Below are 9,647 nucleotides of genomic sequence, written 5' to 3' on the forward strand. Positions count from 1 at the left end.
AAATTCATCACCCGATTATAAAGCTACCAATCGACAAAAGTGAAAATAAAATTCACTGCTCGATCACGATGAAGTTGACAAAGATGAAAATCGAATTCATCAAAAGGTCGGCCAAGCAAGGATCAAAATTGGCAAGATGAAAAGCGACAAAACAGAATAATGCAAGATGTTATCAAAAGTGATCCATAGGAAAGGACCTGACGAGGTCTTAATAAAAATGGGTTGCTAAAAATAGCTTAAAGACGGACCGACATAAAGGAGTCGGACCATTCGACTACAACAACAAAAGTTATAAAAAGTAATCCCTAGAAAGAAGCCTGGCCTGCCCTAAAAAAGAGGATTATTAGAAATAACTAGAGGGACCGACATGATGAAGTCGTCCCAACAAAACCACAAAAGTTATAAAAAGTAATCCATAAAAAAAGACCTGACCAAGGTCCAAATAATATGGATTACTGAAAATAACTTAGAAGGAACCGACATGACGAAGTCGGCCCGACAAAGCTGCAAAAAGTTATAAATAAGTAATCCATAAAAAGAGTCCTGACAAGGTCCGAACAAAAATGGATTACTAAGAAATAACTTCGAACAGACCAAGATGAAGAAGTCGGCCGATAGAAGGCATGCGCTACAAGGGACACAAGTCAGACCCAGAAAGCCATGACCTCAATAAAACCAATCTACAAGTATTGTATCAAAAAATGCGAAGAAGACTAGTTGAACAAAGCTAGCTTCAACTAAAGCAGGAAATAAAGCACAAAGACAATCAAAAGAGGTCGGACAGCAAGATTCCAACACTCTCAAGATTCCAGAAAAGTGTCAAAAAAAATACAGACAAGCATATCACGAAGGAACAAAGCTACTATGATAAAAGGCTCAAGAGGTCACCCAAGAGTCGACCTCAAAGAGCTTAAGAAGCTACTTTGTTTTTCTACATAGAGTTGCTATAGAAAAGAAACCGAAATACCCAAGCCAAAATCACAAATTACAAAATAAAGAATTCAAAAGCCCACAGACCGGGCTATATACAATACATCAAAGAAAAATTGTAAAGGATCCAAAGACTCCCTATTAGCAGCATCTCGGGGTGAAAGAGGACGAGTCTGAAGGGGTACCGCATCTACCATCCCATCATCCCGGTTCAAGATCTGGACATCAGGGTCGGACTCGGGCTGGCCGATCTCAGCTGCTGGAGTTGAGGAAGGCAGGGCAACAGAGGCTTTGGCAGATGGCACAGGAGGAGGGTCTACATCTACATCATCATCATCCGAGCCATCAAGGACAATCTTACCATGTACTACAGTGTTGTCCAAGCTGAACAAGGTAAGGTCGAGCTCGGGTGCAAGAACTCGAACCTGAGCCTTCGAATTCTCATAAGCAGCATTCACACTACCTACAAGATGACCCTGTAGCTCGGCATAGTCATCTCGAGTAGATTCCAAACTCTTCCTAAGATCCATCATCTCCCCATAAGTCAAGACATAGCTCTCCTTATGCTTCAGCACCATATCCTCAGCCAACTTCGCAGAAGCCACAGCAGCAGTAGCCTGAGTCTTCTCACCCTCTAACTCTTTTTCCAGCTTCGCCACCTTCACCTCAAGCTCCTCCTTTAAACACTTGATCCGGTCGAACTCCAATTTGGCCTCCTCCATAAAAGCCTTCGTTGCATGAATAGAAAGATCTTGGGCAGTTCGGTATAAAGCTGCCTCCATATGTGCCATCTTAATGCTACTCCGGGAAGTGAAGTCCAAATGACGAAGGAGGGAGACATCATCAGTAGGAATAACACCATAAGGAGCAATTTGTTGATCAACAAATCCAACGGCATTAAAGTCAGGGGCGTCCAAATTGAAAGGTTCAACAGTCCTCTGTCTTTTTGAAGGAGGGCCAACAGTAGGAGAAGAAGTAGTAGCAGAGGTCTGGGAAGGATAAACTAAATGGACCTGAGGAGTGGGAATCATCCTCCTCGGCCCAGCAGAGCTCAAGATTGGCTTCTTAGGAGGAACTTGAGAAGATCCCTCCCCTGCAGCTTTAGCCAAGATGTTCTAGGCAGCTGTAGCCTTTCTCGCCTTCTTAAAGGCCCTTATGGAGTCATTATTTTTAACCATTTTTGAAAAATACAACAAAACAAGTTACAAAGCTGGAAGAAATAGAAACAAAAAAAAAACAAGTAAGCCAAAGTATAAAGAAGTTGACCACTACCCAGCTCAGCTCAGACAAGGGAAGGGTCTCCTAAAAATCTCTTTGTGTCGAGATGAGGAGGTTGTCCCCAAATCCCCTCCAACAAAGTCACGAAAGCCTGCTCAACCTCATCAAGCATCTTCCACGTATATCTAGATACTACAACTTTCTTTTTCCAACATAAGGGGAAGGCAGGTTCACCATTCGACTCTAAGAAAATTGGTCGAGCTCCCTCAACAGCTCGGACCTTAAAAAAGTAGTTCTTAAAATCCCTAAAAGACTCATCATACATAGAAAACACTTTATGCCCTTAGGCAGACCTAAAAGAAACCTAAGAAGCTTTCTTTTTGGTAGTCCCAGGCTTGGTCAAAACAAAAAGATATAGAAAGAGAGTTTGAGAAGGTGTGACATACAACTCTTGGCAAAGCAACTGAAAGATCTTGATAAAGCCCCAGGAGTTTGGATGGAGTTGGGATGTAGCTACATTACACGACCACAACAAGTCGGTCTCAAAAGAGGTAAAAGAAAAAGTAATGTTCAGTGGTGCACGAAATTGTGATCTCTGGTAATGGCTCTAAAAACTTGGTGCTCTAATCTCAATTCATAATTTGTCACAACTTCGATACAACTAACCAGCAAGTGCACTGGGTCGTCCAAGTAATAAACCTTACGTGAGTAAGGGTCGATCCCACGGAGATTGTTGGTATGAAGTAAGCTATGGTCACCTTATAAATCTCAGTCAGGCGGATAATAATTGATTATGGAGTTTTCGAAAATAATACTAATTAAACAGAAAATAGGGATAGAAACACTTATGTAAATCCTTGGTGAGAATTTCAGATAAATGCATGGAGATGCTTTCGTCCCTCTAAACCTCTGCTTTCCTGCTGTCTTCTTCCAATCAGTCTTACTCCTTTCTATGGCTGGCTTTATGCAAGGGCATCACCGTTGTCAATGGTTACATCCCCTCCTCTTGTGAAAATGGTCCAAATGCTCTGTCACAGCATGGCTAATCATCTGAGGTTCCCGATCATGCTGGAATAGGATTCACCCTCCTTTTGCGTCTGTCACTACGCCCAGCAATCGCGAGTTTGAAGCTCGTAACAGTCATTCAATCCCAGAGTTCTACTCGGAATACCACAGACAAGGTTTAGACTTTCCGGACTCTCATGAATGCCGCCATCAATCTAGCTTACACCACGAAGATTCTGATTAAGAGATCTAAGAGATAATCATTCAATCGAAGGTAGAACGGAAGTGGTTGTCAGGCACGCGTTAATGAGGAATGATGATAATTGTCACGTTCATCACATTCAGGTTGAAGTGCGAATTAATATCTTAGAAGCGAAACAAGTTGAGTTGAATAGAAAAACAGTAGTACTTTGCATTAATCTTTGAGGAACAACAGAGCTCCACACCTTAATCTATGGAGTGTAGAAACTCTACCGTATGAAAATACATAAGTGAATAGAGGGTAGGCATGGCCGAATGGCCAGCCCCCAAACGTGATCAATAGATCAAAATATAATCCAAAGATATCTAATACAATAGTAAAAAGTCCTATTTATACTAAACTAGTTACTAGGGTTTACAGAAGTAAGTAATTGATACATAAATCCACTTCCGGGGCCCACCTGGTGTGTGCTTGGGCTGAGCCTGAATGTTCCACGTGCAGAGGCTCTTTCTGGAGTTGAACGCCAGCTTTTGTGCCAGTTTGGGCGTTGAACTCCACTTTGCAACTTGTTTCTGGCGCTGGATGCCAGAATTGGGCAGAGAGCTGGCGTTTAACGCCAGTTTGCATCGTCTAAACTTGGGCAAAGTATGGACTATTATATATTGCTGGAAAGCCCTGGATGTCTACTTTCCAACGCAATTTTAAGCGCGCCATTTTGAGTTCTGTAGCTCCAGAAAATCCATTTGGAGTGCAGGGAGGTCAGAATCCAACAGCATCAGCAGTCCTTCTTCAACCTCTGAATCTGATTTTTGCTCAAGTACCTCAATTTTAGCCAGAAAATACCTGAAATCATAGAAAAACACACACACTCATAGTAAAGTCCAGAAATGTGAATTTAACATAAAAACTAATGAAAACATCCCTCAAAGTAACTAGATTCTACTAAAAACATACTAAAAACAATGCCAAAAAGCGTATAAATTATCCGCTCATCACAACACCAAACTTAAATTGTTGCTTGTCCCCAAGCAACTGAAAATCAAATAGGATAAAAAGAAGAGAATATACTATAAATTCCAAACTATCAATGAAACATAGCTCCAATCAGATGAGCGGGACTTGTAGCTTTTTGCCTCTTGAATAGTTTTGGCATCTCACTTTATCCATTGAAGTTCAGAATGATTGGCTTCTATAGGAACTCAGAGTTTAGATAGTGTTATTGATTCTCCTAGTTCAGTATGATGATTCTTGAACACAGCTATTTTATGAGTCTTGGTCGTGGCCCTAAGCACTTTGTTTTCCAGTATTACCACCAGATACATAAATGCCACAGACACATAATTGGGTGAACCTTTTCAGATTGTGACTCAGCTTTGCTAAAGTCCCCAATTAGAGGTGTCCAGGGTTCTTAAGCACACTCTTCTTTTGCTTTGGACCTTGACTTTAACCGCTCAGTCTCAAGTTTTCACTTGACACCTTCACGCCACAAGCACATGGTTAGGGACAGCTTGGTTTAGCCGCTTAGGCCAGGATTTTATTCCTTTAGGCCCTCCTATCCACTGATGCTCAAAGCCTTGGGATCCTTTTTATTTACCCTTGCCTTTTGGTTTTAAGGGTTATTGGCTTTTTGCTCTTGCCTTTTGGTTTTAAGAGCTTTGGCTTTTTCTGCTTGCTTTTTCTTTTTCTTTCTATTTTTTTTTTCGCTATTTTTTTCTCTTTTTTTTCTGCAAGCTTTGTTCTTTGCTGCTTTTTCTTGCTTCATGAATCATTTTTTTTTATTTTTTAGATTATCAAATAACATGTCTCCTTGTCATCATTCTTTCAAGAGCCAACATATTTAACATTCTTAAACAACAACTTCAAAAGACATATGCACTGTTCAAGCATTCATTCAGAAAACAAGAAGCATTGTCACCACATCAATATAATTAAACTAAGTTTAAGGATAAATTCGAAACTCATGTACTTCTTGTTCTTTTGAATTAAAACATTTTTCATTTAAGAGAGGTGATGGATTCATAGGACATTCATAACTTTAAGACATAGTTACTAACTACTAATGATCATGTAATAAGACACAAACATAGATAAGCACTTAACATAGAAAACGAAAAACAGAAAATGTAAGAACAAGGAATGAGTCCACCTTAGTGATGGTGGCGTTTTCTTCTTGAGGAACCAATGATGTCCTTGAGCTCTTCTATGTCTCTTCCTTGTCTTTGTTGCTCCTCCCTCATTACTTTTTGATCTTCTCTGATTTCATGAAGGATGATGGAGTGCTCTTGATGTTCCACCCTTAGTTGTCCCATGTTGGAACTTAATTCTCCTAGGGAGGTGTTGATTTTCTCCCAATAGTTTTGTGGAGGAAAATGCATTTGAGGCATCTCCGGGATCTCATGGTGATGAGCTTCCTGCGCCTCTTAAGCTCCATGAATGGGCTCTCTTGCTTGCTCCATCTTTTTCTTAGTGATGGGCTTCTCTTCCTCAATGGGAATGTCTCCTTCTATGAAAGCTCCAGCTGAGTAACATAGATGGCAAATAAGATGAGGAAAAGCTAGCCTTGCCATGGGGGATGACTTTTCAGCTATTTTGTAGAGTTCAAGGGAGATGACTTCCTGAACTTCTACTTCCTCTCCAATCATGATGCTATGAATCATGATGGCCCGATCCACAGTAACTTCAGATCGGTTGCTAGTGGGGATGATGGAGCGTTGGATGAACTCCAACCATCCTCTAGCCATAGGCTTGAGGTCCAGTCTTCTTAATTGAACCGGCTTACCTTTGGAGTCAATCTTCCATTGAGCTCCTTCCACACATATGTCCATGAGGACTTGGTCCAACCTTTGATTAAAGTTGACCCTTCTAGTGTAAGGGCGTGCATCTTCTTGCATCATAGGCAAGTTAAACGCCAACCTCACATTTTCTGGACTAAAATCTAAGTATTTCCCCCGAACCATTGTGAGATAATTCTTTGGATTCGGGTTCTTACTTTGATCATGGTTCCTAGTGATCCATGCATTGGCATAGAACTCTTGAACCATTAGGATCCCAACTTGTTGAATGGGGTTTGTTAGAACTTCCCAACGTCTTCTTTGGATTTCATGTCGGATCTCCGGATACTCATTTCTCTTGAGTTTGAAAGGGACCTTAGGGATCACCTTCTTCTTGGCCACAATATCATAGAAGTGGTCTTGATGAGCTTTGGAGATGAATCTTTCCATCTCCCATGACTCGGAGGTGGAAGCTTTTGTCTTCCCTTTCCCTTTTCTAGAGGATTCTTCGGTCTTAGGTGCCATCAATGGTAATAGAAAAACAAAAGCTTATGCTTTTACCACACCAAACTTAGAATCTTGCTCGCCCTCGAGCAAGAAGAGAAAGAATAGATGAAGAAGAAGAAGAAATGGAGGAGAGGGAGAGGGAGATGTGTTTCGGCCAAGAAGAGAAAGGAGGGTTGTGGTGTGAGAAAATGAGGAAGAATGGAGGGCTATATATAGGGAAGGGAGGAGGGGTAAGGTTCGGCCATTTAGGGTGGGTTGGGTGGGAAATTGATTTTGAATTTTGAAGGTAGGTGGAGTTTATGAGGTAGGTTTATGGGGAAGAGTGGATGGATGTGAGTGGTGAAGTGGTGATAGGGAAGAGAGATTGAGGTGATTGGTGAAGAGTTTTGGGGAAGAGTGTTTGTGGGATTGTGTGAAAGAGGGGTGAGAAGAAGTGAGTGGAGGTAGGTGGGGATCCTGTGGGGTCTACAGATCCTGAGGTGATCCTGTGGGGTCCACAGATCTTGAGGTGTTCAAGGATTTACAACCTTGCACCAAATTAGGCATGCAAAATGCCCTTGCACACAACTCTGGGCATTCAGCGCCAGATTGGTGCTTGTTCAAGGCGTTGAACGCCCATTTGTTGCCCATTTCTGGCGTTGAACGCCAGAACCATGCTTGTTCTGGGCGTTCAGCGCCAGCTCTTCTCCAGGGTACAATTCTGGCATTCAAACGCCCAGATGCTGCCCATTTCTGGCGTTCAGCGCCAGAACCATGCTCTGTTCTGGCGTTGAACGCCCAAAACATGCTTCTTACTGGCGTTTAAATGCCAGTAAGGTCTTCCTCCAGGGTGTGATTTTTCTTCTGCTGTTTTTGGTTTCGTTTTCAATTTTTATATTTATTTTGTGACTCCACATGATCATGAACCTAATAAAACATGAAAAACAATGAAAATTAGATAAATAAACATTGGGTTGCCTCCCAACAAGCGCTTCTTTAATGTCAATAGCTTGACAGTGGGCTCTCATGGAGCCTCACAGATGTGCAGAGCTTTGTTGAGACCTCCCAACACCAAACTTAGAGTTTCGATATGGGGGTTTGGCACCAAGCTTAGAGTTTGGTTGTGGCTTCCCAATACCAAACTTAGAGTTTGACTGTGGGGGCTTTGTTTGACTCTGCTTTGAGAGAAGCTTTTCAAGCTTCCTCTCCATGGATGCAGAGAGAGATCCTTGAGTTGTAAACACAAGGTTGTCCTCATTTATTTGAAGGATCAATTCTCCTCTGTCCACATCAATCACAGCTCTTGCTGTGGCTAGGAAAGGTCTTCCTAGGATGATGGATTCATCCTCATCCTTCCCAGTATCTAGGACTATGAAATCAGTAGGGATGTAAAGGCCTTCAACCTTTACTAACACGTTCTCTACTTGTCCATAAGCCTGTTTTCTTGAATTGTCTGCCATCTCTAATGAGATTTTAGCAGCTTGTACCCCATAGATTCCCAGTTTCTCTATTACAGAAAGGGGCATGAGGTTTATTCCTGAACTAAGGTCACACAGAGCCTTAAAGATCATGGTGCCTATGGTACAAGGTATTAAGAACTTTCCAGGATCCTGTTTCTTTTGAGGCAATGTCAGTTGATCCAGATCACTTAGTTCATTGGTGAACAAGGGAGGTTCATCTTCCCAAGTTTTAATGCCAAATAATTTGGCATTCAGCTTCATGATTGCACCAAGGTACTTGGTGACTTGCTCCTCAGTGACATCCTCATTCTCTTCAGAAGAGGAATACTTATCAGAGCTCATGAATGGCATAAGGAGGTTTAATGGAATCTCTATGGTCTCTAGTTGAGCCTCAGATTCTTTTGGTTCCTCAGAGGGAAACTCCTTATTGATCATTGGACGTCCCAGGAGGTCTTCCTCCTTGGGATTCATGTCCTCTCCTTCCTTCACAGGTTCGGCCATGGTGATTAATTCAATGGCCTTGCACTCTCCTTTTGGATTTTCTTATGTATTGCTTGGGAGAGTACTAGGAGGGATTTCAGTGATCCTTTTACTTAGCTGGCCCACTTGTGCTTCCAAATTTCTAATGGAGGACCTTGTTTCATTCATGAAACTCACAGTGGCCTTAGATAGATCAAAGACTAAATTTGCTAAGCTAGATGGATTCTGCTCAAAATTCTCTGTCTGTTGCTGAGTGGATGATGGAAAAGGTTTACTATTGTTAAACCTATTTCTTCCACCATTATTAAAGCCTTGTTGAGGCTCTTGTTGATCCTTCCATGTGAAATTTGGATGATTTCTCCATGATGGATTATAGGTGTTTCCATAAGGTTCACCCATATAATTTACCTCTGCTATTGCAGGGTTTTCAGGATCATAAGCTTCTTCTTCAGAAGATGCCTCTTGAGTACTGTTGGATGCAGCTTGCATTCCATTTAGACTCTGAGAAATCATATTGACTTGCTGAGTCAATATTTTATTCTGAGCCAATATAGCATTCAGAGTATCAATTTCAAGAACTCCCTTCTTCATAGGCGTCCCATTATTCACAGGATTCCTTTCAGAAGTGTACATGAACTGGTTATTAGCAACCATGTCAATGAGTTTTTGAGCTTCTGCAGGCGTTTTCTTTAGGTGAATGGATCTACCTGCAGAAGTATCCAATGACATTTTAGCTAATTCAGACAGACCATCATAGAATATTTCCAGGATGGTCCATTCTGAAAGCATGTCAGAAGGACACTTTTTGGTCAGTCCTTTGTATCTCTCCCAAGCTTCATAGAGGGATTCACTTTCTTTCTGTCTAAAGGTCTGAACATCCACTCTAAGCTTACTCTGCTTTTGAGGAGGAAAGAACTTGGCTAAGAAAGCCTTGACCAGCTTATCCCAAGAGTTCAGGCTATCCTTAGGTTGAGAGTCCAACCATACTCTAGCTCTGTCTCTTACAGCAAAAGGGAAAAGCATGAGCCTGTAGACTTTAGGATCTACTCCATTAGTCTTAACAGTATCACATATCTACAAGAATTCAGTTAAGAA

At 41.6% G+C, this 9,647-nt stretch overlaps 1 non-coding gene across 1 annotated transcript; it reads left to right on the forward strand.

Moving 5' to 3' along the window:
• Nucleotides 1-9,335: 9,335 nt before the first annotated feature.
• On the forward strand, nt 9,336-9,443 carry LOC148564506 (small nucleolar RNA R71). Its single transcript, XR_015885546.1, has one exon. It is a non-coding gene; the product is annotated as a small nucleolar RNA R71 (small nucleolar RNA).
• Nucleotides 9,444-9,647: the final 204 nt, after the last annotated feature.

Source organism: Arachis ipaensis, chromosome B5 (assembly GCF_059453495.1).
Source record: "Arachis ipaensis isolate K30076 ecotype BB chromosome B5, ASM5945349v1, whole genome shotgun sequence".
Classification (NCBI taxonomy): Eukaryota; Viridiplantae; Streptophyta; class Magnoliopsida; order Fabales; family Fabaceae; genus Arachis; species Arachis ipaensis.